At 35.1% G+C, this 21511-nt stretch overlaps 1 protein-coding gene across 2 annotated transcripts in view; it reads right to left on the bottom strand.

Annotated features, from left to right (window-relative positions):
* LOC138697538 (probable sodium/potassium/calcium exchanger CG1090) overlaps positions 1–21511 on the bottom strand; it is a 171817-nt gene that overhangs the window by 102585 nt on the left and 47721 nt on the right. Inside the window, exon 1 of one of the 2 annotated variants that reach the window (XM_069822859.1) lies at positions 1431–1818. The exons of the other annotated variant lie outside the window; for it this stretch is intronic. The gene's annotated coding sequence lies outside the window, so the exon portion shown is untranslated. Of the gene's footprint in view, positions 1–1430; positions 1819–21511 lie in introns of those variants that run through there. 2 annotated transcript variants of the gene reach the window in all.

Here is a 21511-nt window from a genome sequence, read left to right as displayed (position 1 = left end):
GTTAAAGGTATTCCCACCATTTAAGGTGTATTAGATGCTCAACTTTCGAGCACATCACAGTTCACATGTAATACAGTAATGGAACTAAAGCTTTCCAAGGTGTTTCAACGCCGTGATAAGAAACATATGAATGTAATTCAAAAACACACGTAAACATGAAAACAACTCGCAATGAAATTCAATTCAATGAAAACAGGATTTGATTAAAATAATTTTTAAATCAGAACGAAATATTTATTTCTTAATTTAGTGGCTTTTGAATTCTCCTAAAAAACATGAAAGTTGATTCACAAAAGAAAACGCTGCCCAAAAATTGCAAAATAAATATAAATGTAACAATACGCGGAGACAGAAATGCATTTAAAATTATCATGGATTTAAAGAAACAAGTTTTACCATATTTCCCTTGCTTGCAAGAAGATTCCCCTGGATGTGCTAGCCTATTAAATTAATTATATTAATAACAAATACCAAATACACTTTTTGCAAACATTATTAGTTGAGAACTTGTCATGCTCCAAAGTACCATATTTTATTGTTTTAGTTACAATATGGTAGACCATGGTTCTGAAATATTAGCGACAGAATTTGCTCTTCAGATGCACAAGATATTATATAAAATTAAAAATTACTTTTAAGGAGTATTGCTCGTTACGTAATAGACTTTAATATAGAAAATTAAAATCATTTTCAAGAAGTGTACCTAATTATTTCTGTTAAAGATACGAATATCTCCTATTTCAAAGGTGTTGTTAGTTACTATAGTATTGCTCAATCACGTATGCAGTGTGCATTGAAATATATTAGTGTTATGAGGTAATATAAAGAAAATGAGGCTCATTGTGCTACAGAGCAGAAAACAACTCAAATTTCAAAATGTTCCATACACAAAAAGGTCAGACGGAATAACAAATATTTACCAGTTACTTCACCCAATCTGCTCAATCACGTATGCAGTGTGCATTGAAATATATTAGTGTTATGAGGTAATATAAAGAAAATGAGGCTCATTGTGCTACAGAGCAGAAAACAACTCAAATTTCAAAATGTTCCATAAACAAAAAGGTCAGACGGAATAACAAATATTTACCAGTTACTTCACCCAATCTGCTCAATCACGTATGCAGTGTGCATTGAAATATATTAGTGTTATGAGGTAATATAAAGAAAATGAGGCTCATTGTGCTACAGAGCAGAAAACAACTCAAATTTCAAAATGTTCCATACAAAAAAAGGTCAGACGGAATAATAAATATTTTCCAGTTACTTCACCCAATCTGCTCAATCACGTATGCAGTGTGCACTGAAATATATTAGTGTTATGAGGTAATATAAAGAAAATGAGGCTCATTGTGCTACAGAGCAGAAAACAACTCAAATTTCAAAATGTTCCATACACAAAAAGGTCAGACGGAATAACAGATACTTACCAGTTACTTCACCCAATCTGGAAAATGAAGCTAAAATCACTAGAGTCGTATCAGAAAAACGACATTAACTTAGCACAGCTGCAGAGCACAAATTCAGCCGTTCGAGTGGGTGGTGCTGTCTGTCACAGACCAACTGCTTCCGTATCCAATCCTGTCGCACTTTCTCACAATTATAGGTGTCTCCTACAGTACTACAATGGTGTTATCGCACTCGCGGAGTAACAATACCTCCTGTTCGCAGTTCTCTTTACATCAGCTGTCTACTCCAGGCTACTCGAGCTCAATGGGAAGAATGGATTTTGTCCGGAAATGGAAGCTATATGGAGTCTTCGGTGCGAGAGCGGTTACTGAGAACGGGACGTAGCATGCGATGCCACCCCTCTCCGACGGTCGGGTCCGCGAATGAATACAAAATCCCTTATAACAAAGCACGACGGCGACGCCACGGCGCACGCGTCGTAATAATGCAAGGGGTTCAGGATACATTGCGCAACAAGACAGTATGCGCTATCACCTGTGTCACGTAGAAGTGCGTGACGGGAACAAAGCGACTTCTGTGCAGAATGTCACAACATACTATCTCTAACAATACCAGTATTAAGAAAGATTAGATAAGTTACTTTACATTAATAATTGTAGCATGGAAGTTCTAAACCAGTTAACTGCCATTTTTATCAATTTGTACAGGGATATCATTTTATTTTTACTAACATTTTTAATATTAACTTGGCTATACCTCTGGATGAACGCCGTTTGCTACCCCTTCCACGACTGGAGTTCGATGATACTGGCGTAATATATATAAACAAATCACTTTACTAGGTATAGGAGAGAAGAAAAGTAGTTCATCCATTTATTTAAACTAGGAAATATCGCGATTTTGAGTTTGATCATTTTCATTAGGTTTTTGTTTAATCAAAGTACAGTACAGTATTCACAATGAGTGGTTTTACTCACAAACTGAGCTGTCCATGTGGACGTATTCATTATGCAGTGTATGTTATACTGGGTGTTCAGTTCAAAGTGTGTCATGGCTCGCTGTATGCCGTCATGTGGCTAGCCGATGAGCCTAGAGAATTCAATCTTCCTACACTTCCGCAGAGGTGTATAACCTAAGAGGCAGAGAAGTTGCCTAGCAAGTACGGCGTTCATTCTGAAGAGTACGTACCGATACGTACGGTAACGCCGGTAGTGGCAGGAATGTGAACTGTTTGGAAATACGTACTGTCGGGATATGGGGAGAGGGTTAAGACGATTACTTACGTATTTGTTGACATTAACTTCGACGGTCAACATGGACACGGAGCATTTGATTTGTGTTGTGGAATGTTACCGTACGCAACCGATGATAACAAATACCCTGCGTACGACTTGCCGGCGCAAAACACAGTTCGAAAGAGGTTATGGTAGCACACAGACCGTACAGACCGCCATCTGTTGCTACGACGTTCAAGTTATACCGTACACGTTCTGAAGTTCAGATTGAAGAACGCCTTAAATAATAGGCAACTTCTCTAACATATAAGCTGAAACTCGCTTCAAATCGGTGACCCAACAACAGTGACGTCATGACACTTTGAAATGAACACCCAGTATTATACCGTCTACAGCACATTAGCGTACAATATAGAGAATTAAGTTAAATTGAAAAATAATCATAATATGGATATTTAAACACATTTTTTTAAATGGTGGCAGTTCATTTCGATACAGACTTCAGTTCTAATGTGCATATTATCGCACTATAGATTATTGTACCTAACCCCAATTACCAGTTTCGTCTTTCGTACTAGTAACTCATGTTGAAATAATTCTGTACCTACTCTATAAAAGAGTACCTTACGTAATGTAAATTCAATCTTCACTTCTGCCCGATCCGAAAAGATAAAATTACTCAGACATACTATCTACTGTCCGTCCAAATGGTTATGTCGTAGGGTCGTAGAAAGGGAGGAAATCACGTGACAGTTAACTACTTAAAGAGGCCCTTCTATTTAAGTTATTTTAAACAGTTGCATAATATCACGTAGACGTCCAATTCCTGACAGAAATTAATGTTCTCAGAAAAGAGCTAAGTCAGCCCAGCCACTAGCTGGCGAATAAAAGCTGGTGGGGGAAACCGGGAGACGACGCCGACGTAGGCAAATGGACGACAGTACCTTTGCGAAAATGATTTAATATTGAAAGCTCTTTCGTCACTGGAAAACGCGAACATATTTTTGGAACGTACTGTTTACTACGACCGTAAGGCTACTATGACTGTATATTCGGTCTTGTATCTGTGGGGTGGGAGTGAAGTACATTCAAAAACTTAGGTACAATAAAAATGGAAGTAAAAATAAAATGATGTCCCTGTAGTTTTGTATGTCAAAATATTCTACAGGGACATCGCTTTATTTTTACCAACATTTTTAACATTAACCTGGCTATACTCGGAAACACTGTTACCGCGTTCCATTACAGGATTTTGGTGTTACTAGTGCAATATGTAAACAAATCATTTTACTTGTTATAGGAGGAGAGAAAAGTAGTGTATCCATTTATGTTACAGGGAAATACGATATTAGGATTTTCAGTTTGATCATTACTTTTACAGTATTTTACCAAAATACAGTAGAGTAGTAACATTTTTTTTCCACAAATTCAACTCCTCAGGCGGTTTTATTCATTATAAATGGCTACTTTATTCAGCATATTACCGTACTTTCGGTAACACTAATCTTCACTTCTGTTCAGTCCACACAGATAAAGTTATTCAGTCATGCTACAAACCGTACCTGTGCGAAATAAGCAGGGGAGGATATTTACGGAGATCGCGAAAATCACGACATAATAGATATACAATAGATTTTTACTAATCTTTACGAATTAAGTGATTGTGATTAATAATATGCGGATAAAACAATCGCGACAAATCGCGAAATAGAGTTCTAATAGCGAAATATGAACACATTCGCGAATTATTATTGTGTCGTTTTATAGCGAATTTCATATTCTGAGTTCTTTTTTCGGACATTTTTTCATTTTAATTTGTTGCCCATTCAAGTAGGCTACATTACTGGTATTCCAGGTGTTCTAATTACATTAGTGAACTCAAAAGACGGAGAATTCAACATTTCACTAATAATTAGGAAGTATTATTTGAGGGCTGCAAGTTTTTTTTTCCATTTTTAATGAATGTGTGTTAAATACAGTCTCAATCCAACAAATAGCCTATTGTCTATTGGCCATACCGCACCTTTACCAGAATCCAATGAATCTTTAATGTTAATTATTTGGAAAGTAATATTCATACTGAGTTAATACTCCAATTTCAAAATACTTGTACTTTCCAAAATTTCCATTAATATCCAACAAGAGTACAAATCAATCTCCAACAATCTCCGCCGACACCAATATTAAAAAACACAAATGATAAAATTAATCTCCATAAATACCTGCCCCTGAAAATAAGCGTCAATAATATAGGCTCTCCCTTCTATGGAAAACGCAAGCATATTTCTGAAACACACTATACTCTGTACTATTTACTTCACTGCTAGCAGATTTCGTTTCCTACAGCGGCCGTAAGTTTGTGTGGCTGACGGGAGCAAGAACATTAGTGAAAAGGGTGAGAGTCAAGTACATTCAGAAACGCAGGTACAATAAAAATGCAAGTAAAAATAAAGTGATGTCCCTGTATATGTCGAGGCTAATGCATTGCAAGACCCGCTAAGCACTAACAAGGGAAGGGTTCCGGCTCGAACAGGAATTTTGTATCCCAAATTTGTCTACAGGCCCATCTTTACATCTCTGTAAAGCTCCCAAAAGCATTCGTTTGCGTAATGTGTGGTTTGTCTGTTAGAGCACTGTACAAGTTGAGGGGTGGGGAGAGCACTGCACAAGTTAAGGGGATGGGACACCTTACCCGTAAGCCTAGCCTAGCCTAGAAGCTAGTGCGAGTGGTAAAATGTCTAAAGTCCATTTAAGAATATTTTTCTCCAAAGTTCTGTCTGAAAATATTGCAGCTAATCAAAAGTGTACACTGTTGTGTGACTCATTGAATGTGCACAAGGACACAATCTTAATAAATCAATCATTCCAAGGCTAGGACATGCAATGTATAATCATTCTACCTAAAAAAAAAAACTAAATATATCTAGCCTCTGGATATCTATTTCCTTAGACAATACAAAATATATGCTCGGAGGATACCAGATTACATAAGGACTCTTGCTGAGAATCCAGAACTTAGTTTGGGAAATCGAGTGTTTATAATGAAAATGCACTCTGTTATTCATAACCAGTTGTCTGCTCCAGTGTACCGCCCTATGCTTCAGTATTCCTGGCAGTCAGCTGGTTACGTGAATCGTGAACAAGTCTCGGACTTCAAAAATGTAATTCAGGTGGCATTTGATTTTTCAGCACTGGAGTGTGGTTCAGAAGATTGTTCAGGTATTGCTTCTGCGTGTTGTGCTTATTGCTCTGCTCCATGCTGTTTCATACATTTTATAGAGAATCCTCATGTACATTTTTAAAGAAGTGTATTGACCAATACTAACCAAACGGAGAGTTACACAAATGAATGCTTTTACGGTCTTCATCACCATTATGAGGTAAGCTTCTGTACAAATTTTTAACCAAAAATTCCTATTCGAGCCGAAACCCTTCCCTTGTAAGTCGTCTGTAAGTCGTTCCTATGGCTGTGTACAGACAGCGTATCACATATAACACAATTACAAAATTAAACAGTTTTTCTTCAATAACTCGAAAATCTGATTTTGGCACTGAGCTGGTTTAGAACGTCCATGCTACAATTAATAACTCGTCATTGCAATGACTACATTTTCCTAGGAAAATACGTAAAGTTGTATTTTACCCACTATTATCAGCGCGTAAAGTGAGACTTTGAAACACTAGTGCGTAAAAAGTAAGTAATCACTTTACGCATTGCCAAAGAAAATGTAATATTCAATCTACAAACTTCATTCGGTAAGAAATTAATGGATTACTTAGATCTTCCATGACATAAATATTACACGTAAGACAAATAAATAACAAATTCAACATTCATATTTACATTTTAGACTGTATTATTCTGAAGTTATCATGCAACAAGATATAGATAGCATTCAACTTTTTCTAACTGTTTTCTTGATTATATGTCCGGTTTAGACGGCCATGAAAACGTGATCATTAATAAAACAGACTGTAATAAAAACAGACGAAATGTCTAACGGGCAATGTCTGAAAAAAAAAATTGCTCGCAAGTGCGTAAAAGGGTCCAGTGAGTGGAAAAGCGCTCAGTGAGCATAAACATGCAGTAATCGGAAATGCGTACCATGAGCACAGAATGTCTGGTGAATGGCTGGCTATTCTTCCATTCATCATTCGCTATCGAAGAACTCGCGTGGGATGTATAGTCAATAATGCGGGGAACTTTTCTGACATCTCGGCTTAAACGGGAGTGCAAAGGCAGACATCTTCGACACCATCATCAACCAACTATTAAGTGAAGCAATCATTGAAGATACCGCATGAATTGTTCGTATGCTTCAGAGAAACTTAAGAAATAAACGTATTACAGGAGCGACGCTCTATTACTTACATACACAAACGCACACACGCATACACACTGTACATACATACATACATACATACATACTGTACATACATACATATATACATACATACATATATACATACATACATACAATACATACATACATACATACATAAATACATACATACTGTACATACATTCTGTACATACATACTGTACATACATACAGTACATACATACATACTGTACATACATACATACATACATACATACATACATACTGTACATACATACATACATATATACATACTGTACACACATACATATTGTACATACATACATACATACATACATACATATATACATACATACACACATACTGTACATACATACATACATACTGTACATACATACATACTGTACATACATACATACATACTGTACATACATACATACTGTACATACATATATACATACTGTAAACACATACATATTGTACATACATACATACATATATACATACATACACACATACTGTACATACATACAGTACATACATACATACTGTACATACATACATACTGTACATACATACATATATACATACTGTACACACATACATATTGTACATACATACATACATATATACATACATACACACATACTGTACATACATACATACATACATACATACATACATACATACATACTGTACATACATACATACATACATACATACATACATACATACATACATACTGTACATACATACATACATACATACATACATACTGTACATACATACATACTGTACATACATATATACATACTGTAAACACATACATATTGTACATACATACATACATACATACATACACACATACTGTACATACATACATACGGTACATACATTCATACTGTACATACATACATACATACATACATACATACATACATACATACATACATACATACATACATACATACTGTACATACATACATACATACTGTACATACATAGCCTACATACTGTACATACATATATATACATACATACGTACATACATACATACTGTACATACATAGCCTACATACTGTACATACATACATACAAACATACATACTGTACATACATACTGTACATACATACATATATACATACTGTACATACATACATACACACATACTGTATATACATACATACTGTACATACATACATACACACATACTGTATATACATACATACTGTACATACATATATATACATACTGTACACACATACATACTGTACATACATACATACATACATACACACACATACTGTATATACATACATTCATACTGTACATACATACATACACACATACTGTATATACATACATACTTACATACATACACACATACTGTACATACATACATACATACATACTGTACATACATACATACATACTGTACATACATAGCCTACATACTGTACATACATATATATACATACATACGTACATACATACATACTGTACATACATAGCCTACATACTGTACATACATACATATATACATACTGTACATACATACATACACACATACTGTATATACATACATACTGTACATACATACATACACACATACTGTATATACATACATACTGTACATACATATATATACATACTGTACACACATACATACTGTACATACATACATACATACACACATACTGTATATACATACATACATACTGTACATACATACATACACACATACTGCATATACATACATACTTACATACATACACACATACTGTACATACATACATACATACATACATACATACATACATACATACATACATACATACATACATACATACATACATACATACATACAATTTATTGAAATACCCACGCGGGAAGGTAATGATATGTGCTTCCACCTTAGGAGTTACGAGGAAGAAAAATCGGGCAATGTTGCCAACTTCATTTCGAATAAGCCGCGCACACGTATTCTTTACTTGTATATTTCGAAAAAAAAAAGTGCGCGGGGTATTCGAGAAAATAAGGTAATAATATTATGCTACAATATTGGCGCTAATGTTAGTAAATGTAAAAATGCAGTAATAACAGTCTTACAGAAGATGTTTATTTAACAACGCTTTTAATTGAGATGTTATTCAGTATCAAAGGTTAACGTGGGCTAGAAATGGCTGACAAGTTTCATCTGGAGCCTTGAGAATCGGAAGGCTACCTTCTGTGAGATTCAAGAAAATGAAGTACGGACGACTGTCATCAGGGAATGGTATTACGTACAAAGCTGGAGACAAACGCTTGATGCGGAGGATGGAGGGACCAGCTGATGAACCAGTTGTATACAACTGACGTGCAATTCATTTCACAGGAATGTACATGTACAATAAGCCTACTTGGACTAGAGTACGTTGGTCTCGCTCCACCCTTCGCTACATCGGAGTTTGGGAGGTAAGAGACAGTGTTGAGAACTTAAAATTTTACTCTCTTGTATTACTTTCAATGGTCAAGAGCTTCTGCACTCAACGTATTATCTTCTGCATATCTTAAACGTGTAATATCTTAAATCGTGTTCTTTTTTTTTTATTTTATTGGGTTATTTTACGACGCTGTATCAACATCTCGGTTATTTAGCGTCTGAATGATATGAAGGTGATAATGCCGGTGAAATGAGTCCGGGGTCCAGCACCGAAAGTTACCCAGCATTTGCTCGTATTGGGTTGAGGGAAAAACCCCGGAAAAAACCTCAACCAGGTAACTTGCCCCGACCGGGATTCGAACCCGGGCCACCTGGTTTCGCAGCCAGACGCGCTGATAAATCGTGTTCTAAGTGATACAATTTTGTTCTCTCTTGCATCCATTTGGCGATTAAATTGTAAGAACTTGTAGCTACCAGTAATTAGATACAACACAGTTTTCTGTGAAGACTTTTTTCCACTCTTTCTTGACTGGGACACACTATGCAGTTGGCACAAGGAAAGATGATCAGCACTGAAGTTGTAAGACCAGCGAATGTTGCGATAGAATTTGTGGTGTGACAAAGCAGACTTTGCAGAGGGTTTTTCTCGGGGTGCTCCGTTTCTCTCTATCATTCCAACGCTCTCCACCTCCGCCTAATTTCTTCTACTATTTCCAATAATAAAAATAGGCTGGAGTGAAGTCTTGAAGGTAATACGATCCTGATACAGAAAGGGTTTCGGTCTCTGGCCCTTGGGGCTTATCAGGCCACTCGTGTGTGGAAGGGACCTAGCTCTATCAAAGACTGAGGCAGAACGGCCCACTCCTCACCATCGGCTGAGCAGGAAGGACTTGAGGCTGCGGACTCCTGGGGACTTTCAGGGTACTCATCCTCAAAATAGGATCTGGCTCTATCAGGATGACCCACATGTCAGCGTCGGCTGATCAGGAAGGGCTTGGGGCTCAGGATCCCTCAGTTTATCAAGCTACTCCTCATCTCCTCAAAATGGGACCTGGCTCTATCAGGGGTTAAGGCAGGACGACCCACCTGTCAGTATTGGATTCACGAATACCACCCAGGCCTCCTGTCGGACTTCGAAAAACATCACATGGCCAAGCGTGCCGGATCCCGCCCTCATAAAGCCAAGCCAAGACTAGCGAGTGTGTCATGTAACGTTTCGAATTTATGGCTTTTCGTAATCGTAAACAGATGTTCTTTGCTATGTTGACAGAGAAAGTAACCACGATTTTTTTTAATAATCATCACTAGAGCATTCATTTTTAGCCCCTGAACTTTTAGTTGTGTGCACATGGAGTTCACGTCGTTGTTTGTTGACATCAGATCGAAGGGGTGGAGTACCGGCTGGGACACACTGGACACGTACACTCGCATTAATATAAAGTGAGTCACTTCTGTTAATCATTCTTGAGCGAAACAAATGAACTTTAACTTTTGTAATTTATAACTAAATCCATGCGTAAAGTATCGAAATATTAAAGTTTCTCCTGCGATCCCTCAACAACAGTTTGTATTTAGAGAAACTTCTCTCACCATCACAAGACGTTACTGGAGCAAACAGGAAATAAGGAACGTTACTGTCTTTTACTCCACCTTGTTCCAGTTTTTTGCCACAATGCCGAATAACCAGGAAATCTTCTGTAGGAGCCTTTAAGTTTATTCTTAACTTTTTCGCCAACAGTATTACCTTGTAAATCTAGAATATTCACGTTTCTTTCAAGTTCTTCTATTAAATTAAGGGCGTCTGACATTTTCAGATCGCGAGCTTCTAAACGTGTAATTGCTTTCGAGAACCCTGGAACTATCAAGACTTGCAACACTTAGCGAACGATTCGTTGTGTATATTTTTCCAGAAAGTCCTTAAAATAACTATTTTCGAGCTTGTGAAATGGTGTATTACATTTAACCATCATTTCACATAAATCTCTGTAAAATTCCGAGTCCTTAACCTGATTGTCAGTAGAGATGGACGATACTTCATTGCCTACACTGTGAACAAATTTACGTGGTAAATATGTTTCTTCGAATTACAATGTTGTTTCAAGTACTTACTTTTACTTCCCCTTATTGACGTCTTAGACAGAAACACATATTATAGAGTCGGCATGTGACGTCATTATGTTCATTTCCAAAGTCCTCCACAGTCTTATTCAAACGATCCTGTAAAGAACGTTTTGCTTTCGGCATTGTAAATGCACTGATCTTGTACAACTAAAGATAATTGACATGGTACGTTCCCTGTGTGCTCTACGTCTTACAACTCCGCAACTATTTTGTATGTGACCGTACGTACGCAAGGTCAAGTGACGTCATCCATACTCCGTACAGCTAACTTAACATTCGCTGTCTGCCGTGTTAAGGTTGACGCTCACTGGCACGAACCGACCGGAACGGAAATCTACAGCAGTCCGTCTTCCGCGGAAGCTCTGACGCTCACTGCTCGGAATATTCCGGTACAGTCGACAGGCAGTCTGGTTTAAACATGGAGTGGGATAGTAGTTCCGAAGATTATTTTATTTTACTGAGTCTTTAGCTGATGAGGAAGAAAAAAAGAAAATATGGGTCCATAACTAGAGCCAGGATTTTATGTAATGTGAAAATGAGAACTATGTAGACTACATATATATGAAGCTAAAAATGACGAAGTATGTAGATAAATATGTAATAAATAAAAAAACGTTGGTAATTTAAAATCTAAGCTTTATTAGATGTATTTTTGCACACTAATAAAAAATTACAGGTGCACATGTGATTGAACCACATTGTTTGGAGGCGCAATTAATAATTAAATATTTTTACATATTTTCTGCGGTTATTGATCGTCTCGTCAACGGCAACCCATACGTAGGAATCATCAAGTCCATCTCTAATCGTTTTCATTGTGTCAGTATAGCAGCAGTTCAAATATTTTTTCCGGAGTGTTGATTCATGCGAAATATTGCAGTTGCAGTATTTGCGTAGGAATGCTTGGAACTTTGGAACTCCAAGTTTATACCACTGTATGTTTGCAGCAACCATTGCCATGCACAAATTTTTATTAAATTCACTTGTAGAAGACGAATGTTTCAGCACCACTTGTGTAAGAAGAACTTTTTCTTTTCGACGGAGCACGTTTTTTATTTCTCACATGAAGTCCAATTTTTAAATGCTATTCTAATTGTGACTTCATGGAGCACCCAATGCGTTTGTCACACACTTTGGACTGCACGATTTTACCATTTTAGTAAAGGAATCGTCAATTGAAATCCAGTCTTTTAACTTGGATGCGAATGGCAGTAGGCTTGCTACTTGTATTACCTGATGTCAAAATAAGTTTCTTAAAAAGAAAACAGAAAAAACTATTGTTTTCTTTTAGAGCAACTGATTGGGGGTGTTTGTGCGAAACGGTCATACCCACAGTGTAATTTTCATTCTTTCCTTCACTACTACCATTCGCATTGGTATTTGTACCTACTTTACCGTTACTTCTCAAGGGATATAGCCTACAAACTATTAGCATTGCAAAGAGATGTCCATTTTTTGACAGAATACGTTATTATTTTCAATTATCAAATTATATTTATGCACTAGAGACGAAGGGATAAGCTTTATAAACAATTTTAAAAAATAACTTAAGCATTACGTAGAGAGAAAATTAGTGAAAAAAGGTATATATATTCTTTCAAAATATGCAATATCCTTCAAAATATTTAAAAATGTATAATATATGCCAAAGTATTTATTTTGCACCAAAATATGTAAAAAACATTTAAAACTTCGGAATAATGATACCTTTCGTTAATTCTCGATGCTACGTACCCATTAGAGTTCTACGAAATGTTTATTTTGCCATTATTCAGTCTACCATTCAATATGGTATAGGCCTAATTGTTTGGGGTGGAAGTACAAACATTAATCTTAGTTCGTTAAATTTACTACAAAAGCGAATAATTAAAATTTATTTGAAGAAACGTTTCGATTATCCAACTAAATTAATTTATTCTGAATTTAATGTATTTAATATTGAACAAATTTATAAGTATACGCTGTTAAAATTTTATCATAAAAATCGTAATAAGTTTGTATTACAGACACATAATTGTGACACAAGACGAAATATTAATTCAACATTGATAGAACCTAAATATCTCACATCTGCTGGTCTAAAGCATAGCATTAATTTTGGCCCTCGGTTGAACAATGCTTTAACTAAATTACACCCAGAACTTCTAACATGTAACCCACTAACATATAACAAGAAAATTAGAAACGTGTTAATATCTTCAATTTGATTAAATAAATTTATAGTCTAACCTATGTGTATGAATTAATCAACCTATATTATATTTGTATTCTATAATTTTGAAATATATATATATATATATATATATATATATATATATATATATATATATATAGTCCTACTTTTCACGTGCGATATTATTCTTCTCTAGTGTTAATATTATATTATATAATTCCATTGCCGCTGTAATTTAAATTTTAGTTCCTATTTTATTTTACTTATTTATTTTTATTATTTTTTTCTATATTTCTCTTATATTAATATTGTATTATATAATTTCTATAACTGTAATTTTAATTTTATTTCCTATTTTATTTCATATTCTCGTATAGGCCTATTAATATTATATCTTAACTGCGACCGAACACGAGCGCTGCTCATTCGGTCTCAGATTTTGTTAATACTACTGTATCTCCTATTTTATATTGATTGTATTATTTTATTTCCATTTGTCTTGTTTGTTTGTAATTATATTCTTTATTCTGTATATTTAAGTTTAAATTTAAATTTAATATGATTCGCGGACTTTTAGCTTTCCTTATAGCTACATATGTAGGAACGGAATATGTAATTACATACAATCCGTGCTCTAGTCATAACAATATAAAAAAGTGTTTTGATTAATTTAACCATCTTTGCCCACATTTGTGTAAAGATCGAGTAATGGTTTTTTTTAGTACTTTCGTATGAGCGAAGAAAAATGTTTAAAACTTCATCTGTTATTAGCATCTGAAATAATGAAGGGAAACATCACATTTCGAAGGCCAATCAGCACAGAAGCGCGATTAGCACTGTTAAAATTAACTTTTCATCACCCATTTTAAGAATAATCTGTCTGGACAACGCACCAGCACATGTTGAGTGGGAAAGTACTGAGAACAGCCAACACACTTTTCTCCGAAGACCAGCGAAGACATACGAATGCTCACGAACGTCATCGGAAATTCCGCTAGGGTCGTGTCGCGAGAACCCTGTCCGTCAGGACCGGCAGCCGGTTGCTTCCGTTCGGACAAGTGAGCGTTTGCCGTTTAAAATACATGCATACGTCTCTCGCAGAATATTTCCGGTTCGTTCCGTTCCGGTCGGTTCGTGCCAGTGAGCGTCAACCTTTATGGGGCTAAAAATGAATGCTCTAATCATCACGATCTTTTCATTAACTTTACTTTCTCTAGACCTACTAATAGAAAATTAATTATGAAATAAAGTACAGTAATGCTTTATATAATACTGAAGTTCTACCAGACAATGGCAGACCGGTGGTCATGTATGACAGTGAATCGTGGTTAACAGAAGAAAAAGTAAAATACAGGCAGCAGAAATGTGAACTCTGAAAATTAAAGAATGTGCATTACTAGATGCGACCTAATCAGAGACGAAAATATAAGAGAACAATGAATTTTTTATAAATTGTAAGACATAACTTAAGAAAATAAATAGTAATATGTGTTACAAGAGCGGTATGTTGAAGTTTTCATGTTCGAGGAAAAGTTTGAAAAAGCGAAACGTAGTTGAGCTTTTTTAATTTCCGAGAATTTAAAGAAAACATACCGCTCGTGTATCGTAGATTATTTTGTGCGAAGATCGTTTATTACATACCTGAAATTTGCAATGAAATCTCCATCTTGGTTTCTGTTCAATGACGGCAAATTTGCAAAACAAAAATATCTATCTTCAACATTGTTGCTTTAAAATGTTTTTTGAGTTTACTATACTCCAGCAGGCCGTGATATACGTCTGTCTTTTTTCCCCCCAGTCTATAAATGCTAACTTAAAACAAACGGTAAAGTTATGTAATGAATTATTTTTCATTTTAATATTTTAACAATATTATTTATATAACATATTGCAGTAATAACATCGGCAAGTTTAATTTTGCCGGTCAAGGAGATGTTTAGAAATGGAAGATATCTTTGACATCTAATTCTGCACATTGAAATTAATTGTTACATTTGTGCAGTTATTCAGAGTCACTGGAGCACCACCACTAGTTTTTTTCTATTTTCTTCAACTTCAAGATCCACATCTCCTTCGTTCAAAGTAGCCGCCATGATGAGTCTGGAACCTTGTTGATTTTATCACGGCTTCTTTAATGTTACTTGCATCACGAATGCAGTAACTTTAGTGGAGTTGTAGAGTTTACTTAATTTTTGCAAATATTTAAAAACAATAATTAACAGTGCAATTTAGGTGAAATTGCAGTGGTAAGTTTCCAATTTATAATTATTACTATATTGAACGTCTCTAAAAATAATATGTTAAAAGCCTGAAGCAATAAAATCAATATGTCACTTAAGCGGTAAGAAGAGGGAAATTGTTATGTGTGTTAGGTTGGGAATACTGAATGTGGAATTTAAGACTTTCCGCGGATTGGTTTTGTGCGGAAACCAAGCAATTACGCACGATCTCGCACAAAATAATTGGAAAGAGCACATAGGCAGGGTAAGTGAAGAAGGGTCCTAGTCTGGACAAACCTCATGGAAAAAGACAAATCGGACGTCCCAGAAAACGATGGGAGTAACTTAACGGACAGAATGCAAAGACGGAATAAGCAAGAATGCCTAATCCCTGAAGTGTAGAAGGAGAAAAAAGACGTAAGTCAATACTTCATGCGCTAGTATTAAAGTACAGGTATAAACAATTAAAACAGAAGAACTACAGTAAGTATATACAGGGACATCATTTTATTTTACCAACATTTTTAACATTAACCTAGCTATTACTCGGAAACACTGTTACCCCCTTCCATTACAGGAGTTTGATGTTACTAGTGCAATATGTAAACAAATCATTTTACTAGGTATAGGAGGAGAGAAAAGTATTTATGTTGTAGGGAAATACGATATTACGATTTTCAGTTTGATCATCACTTTTACGGAATTTATCAAAATACAGTAGAGTAGTAACATTTTTTTTTTTCAAAAACTCAACTTTTCAGGCGGCTATGTTCGTTATGTAATGTCTACTTTATTTAGCATATTAATTATTGGTGTTAACATACAATATAGAGAGTGCATTTAAATTGAGGGGGTCATAAGTAAAGGGCTGTAAGTGCACTTAAGTTACTTTTGAGAAAATGGGGTTTAAATATTTAAGCTTTCGTAAAATCGGTGAAATTTTTATTTAAATTTTAATGTGTGATGCGATTAAAATATCCCTTTGCCACTAAAATGTTAGATACTTTTGCTTACACTGGATGCACTTAACTCATGTTATTACAAATGTCACTACCATTCCTTTGCTTCTAGCCACCTCAATTCAAGAAAAGCTAATCAGAATTTTTAAACAAGTTGCTGAAAATGGTTGCCGTTCATTACAATGCAGGCTTCAATTCTTTTATGCATATTATTAAAAACATTTTGAAGCATATTCTCTGATATTGAATTTATCGTTTCTTGAATATAATTTTTAGTACCATATTATTAATATAGGTTCTTTCTTCTATAGAAAACGCAACCATATTTCTGAAACACACTATACACTGCAGTGTTTACTTCAGTGCTTGAAGACTTCGAATGCAACAGCGGCCGTAAGTTTGTGTGTCTGACGGGAGCAAGGACATTAGTGAAGGGGTGGGAGTGAAGTACATTCAGAAATGCAGGTACAATAAAATGCAAGTAAAAATAAAATGATGTCCATGTATAAGACTACAGTAAAATGAAGCTATACAATGTACAGCACACATCTAAAGACTGCCTTCGTACCCTTCTACACCACCCACCTCTTCTACCAGTGTGGTCATAGCGTTCTATAATCTTTTCGCTGTAAGAAAAATCCTAATGTAAACAATAGCACGTGACTGAAGTGAAGCTTCATTGGCCGCTGTTTGGCGCCATAGATTCTCAGTACGTGTTCCCGCCTACTGTTGTACATTCTGTTCCTTGTCACAAAGTATTAGGGGCTGCAAGACAACAAACACCTTTAAGGACAGCTTAAAAGATAACCTTATTAGCATTTCACTCCAATCATACTGATTTAAACTATCATTGACTATATTGTTACTTTTTTCTTTAGACATCATCCTGATTGTGCTGTATTTTCAAAATTGTCTCATAATAATCTCTTTCTATTATCTAATATTATTTGAAATATATTAACATTGTATGTATTTTAGTTTAATTCTGTTACACAGTTTATTTCAGAGTTTAATTAATAGTTCATAGTATTTTGTTGTTTTATTCGTAAATAACTCTTGTATACATGTAACTCTCATCTAAATCAAATTGTTGAATTCTTTGTAAGTTCATGCATATGTATATACACTTTTTGCTGGTTGAGTGGAAGAGAAGGCCTTACGGCCTTAACTCTGCCAGCTAAAATACATAATAATAATAATAATAATAATAATAATAATAATAATAATAATAATTATTATTATTATTATTATTAATGTTCTCTTGTTTTTTACTCGGTTATTTAGCGACGCTGTATCAACTACTAGGTTATTTAGCGTCGATGGAATTGGTGATGGCGAGATGAGGCCGAGGATTCGCCATAGATTACTTGACATTCGCCTCACGGTTGAGGAATATCTCAGAAAAAACCCAACCAGTTGATTAGCCCAAGCGAGAATCGAACCCACGCCTAAGCGCAACTCCGGGTCAACAGGAACGCGGTACCTCCTGAGATACGCCGGTGCCAAAGTCATCTCGTGTTCACTCTGTCCTTACAGGTTGCTAACTTTGTATGCTGGAGGAAGTTTGATAGAAAATGATTGACACAGTGAAGTGGTGCTTCATTGGTGACAGTGTGTAGAACTTAATTAGGTCATGTAACGTGCACCAATTAGCTCGTCATAATGTTCACATTGAGAGGTTGACTTTTCTGTCTAACAAGAGCATGTTTTAGTTGGACCAGAACGCACGTTCCGGGAAATAAAAATGTGTGCATGTCGGAAACATGAGGCTGGCAAACTGATAACCAGGGAAAGGATTTATATGTAAATACATATTTACTTATAAAGCTAATATAATTTATATTTTGCATTATCTTTATGTTTCACAATGTGTAGGGTTGAAAAATCCTACTTTTATTTTCCATATTTTTCCATATTTTAGAGTTTAGTACATATTTTCGTTAATTTCCATATATTTTCCATATTTCATATAAAACAGTCCATATTATATTAGGTTTAACAATAAAACAAAACAAAATTCCATTAACTTTTAAAAATACATTTCAACAATAGAGATTTAAACACATGTTCAGTAATCCCTTTAACATCAGAGTTATTTGAAAATTAGCAGTCCTATCAACAATGGGAAAGTAAGTTACAAAACTGTATTAATTTAATTTAAAATTTTTAACAGACTTCAGTTGTGCAGCTCAACAGTTAAATGCCAGTCAGAGTACACATAGGTTCAGTTTTGTAAATCATACTATAAAGACGGTAAATATGCCAAAAGTACGTCATTCAGTCAATTTAAAATCAAAACTAACAAGTTACATTTCAGAATTTAAAGAAGATGGTTTATCAACTGACAATAAAATATTATTTTGTAATTTGTGTCAGTGTGAAGTATCATCTACACAAAAGTTCCTGGTGCAACAACACATTACAACTAGTAAACATCAGGCCAACAAACAACTAAATTCCAAGCAGAGACAATTGTTTTTAACACAACCAACAACATCGAATGTAAGATCTGAGTTTAACATCGACCTGTGCCGTTCTCTCATCTCTGCTGATATTCCTCTCTACAAACTAAAGAATAAGGTCTTCAGGGAATTCCTTGAAAAATATACTCAACATACAATCCCGGATGAGTCAACACTTAGGAAGACGTATGCTCCATCCATCTACGATGAGACAATACAGAAGATAAGAGATGAAATTAAAGATAGTTCAATTTGGGTTTCCATTGATGAGACTCCCGACAAAGAAGGTAGACTTGTTGGTAATGTAGTTATCGGTTTGTTAAGTGAACAATATTCTGAACGAATTCTTTTACATTGTGATGTTCTAGAAAAGTGCAATAACAAAACTATAGTTAAACTGTTCAACGAAGCTATGGGTATCCTGTGGCCAAAGGGTATTATGTACGATAATGTGTTATTCTTTATTAGCGATGCTGCCCCTTATATGGTCAAAGCTGGACAAGCATTATCTGTTGTATATCCTAAATTGACTCATTTTACTTGTGTGGCGCATGCATTTCATCGTGTGGCAGAAGTGGTCAGAGACAATTTCCCTAAAGTAGATTTGTTGATTTCATCAGTGAAAAAAGTATTTCTCAAAGCTCCCAGTAGAGTTAACGTGTTGAAAGAAATGTACCCTGAAATTCCATTGCCACCAAAGCCAATTTTAACTAGATGGGGTACATGGCTAGAAGCAGTTGAATATTATGCCGAACATATAGACTCTATTAACAATGTTCTCCTTGCATTGGACTCTGAAGATGCAGTCTCAATTGATACTGCGAAAACAGTTACCTGTGACATAAGTGTGAAGAATGACTTAGCTCACATTCAGCATACATTTTCATGCATCATAAAAACGCTCAAAAGTCTCCAAAATAGGCACCTTTCACTATCTGAAAGTTTTGAAATTATAAATAGTACTGTGGAACAACTGAATCGTGGTAGAGGTAAAGTTGCAGATGCAGTAAGAGCTAAGGTGGACACTGTACTTTCAAAAAACCCTGGATATGAAGAACTACAAAAGGTTGTTGCTGTGATGAGTGGTGAATCAACAGTGAAGATTAACTTGGACTTATCCCCAGCAGACATTGTGAAATTGAATTATGTACCAGTTACTTCTTGTGACGTCGAACGCTCTTTTAGTCAGTATAAATCTATCCTCAGAGACAATAGAAGAAGATTCACTTTTCAGCACTTGAAAGAAATGTTTGTAACCTATTGTTATGGTAACAGACAATAAAAATTGTGTTTTGTTGAAACTACATTGGAAGATAAGGTACGTCCATTATATTTTTTGTTTAGTTTGATTAAAATGTACCAATATTTAACGTACATAGTCATTTTTTTATAATTTTAAGTCCATATTTAATTCCATATTTTGGTAAAAATCCATATTTAATTCCATATTTTGGTAAAAATAACTACATATATATTTACATATTTCATATATTTTTAGTCCATATAAATCCGTTCCCTGCTGATAACCAATACGAGTGCATTTCGAAATTGTAAATTGATAAGATGAATTCCCATAAATATTTCTTTGAACTAAATCACTGACTAGGAGTCGAAGATGTATAGTCCGGATCAGCTTACTTCATACCCTAAGGGTGAAACCTAACCATTTCCCCCCCCCATTACTACATAAGCTAGTGGATTATGGTGATATTCTAGTTTGAAGATCGAATTTTTATTTAATAATAAATTTCTAAATTATAGACATCAGCTCAAAGAATTTTGAGTGACCACAAGGGTCTTGAATATAATAAACATGTACAATATAATGTGATGTGATACATTAAAGAAAAAAAGAAAGTTAATTGTTGAAGGCAAATATAAGTTGATTAATTGAAATAGAGATGATGATGTAATATTTGAAGAGAATCCTTGATAATATTTATAAGAATAGACATTACATAATCAAAAGAAATGTGAAGTTCCTTAAGATAATTCCACGTGAATTTTGTGATTGAACCTCTACTGCCAAATAGCAAACGAATGACGGACCATTGTTTAAGAGGTCCCTAACATCGTGGAGATGGGAGTCATCAACACGAAGAAGAGTATTACAGATATTTATGTGTTGCACGTAAGCTTCCCAAGATGCTTTCATTAACGAAAGAC

The sequence above is a fragment of the Periplaneta americana genome, chromosome 4 (genome assembly GCF_040183065.1).
Source record: "Periplaneta americana isolate PAMFEO1 chromosome 4, P.americana_PAMFEO1_priV1, whole genome shotgun sequence".
NCBI lineage: Eukaryota > Metazoa > Arthropoda > Insecta > Blattodea > Blattidae > Periplaneta > Periplaneta americana.
The sequence above is the reverse complement of the archived record's forward strand: the minus strand, read 5'-3'. Positions and strand labels throughout refer to the sequence as shown.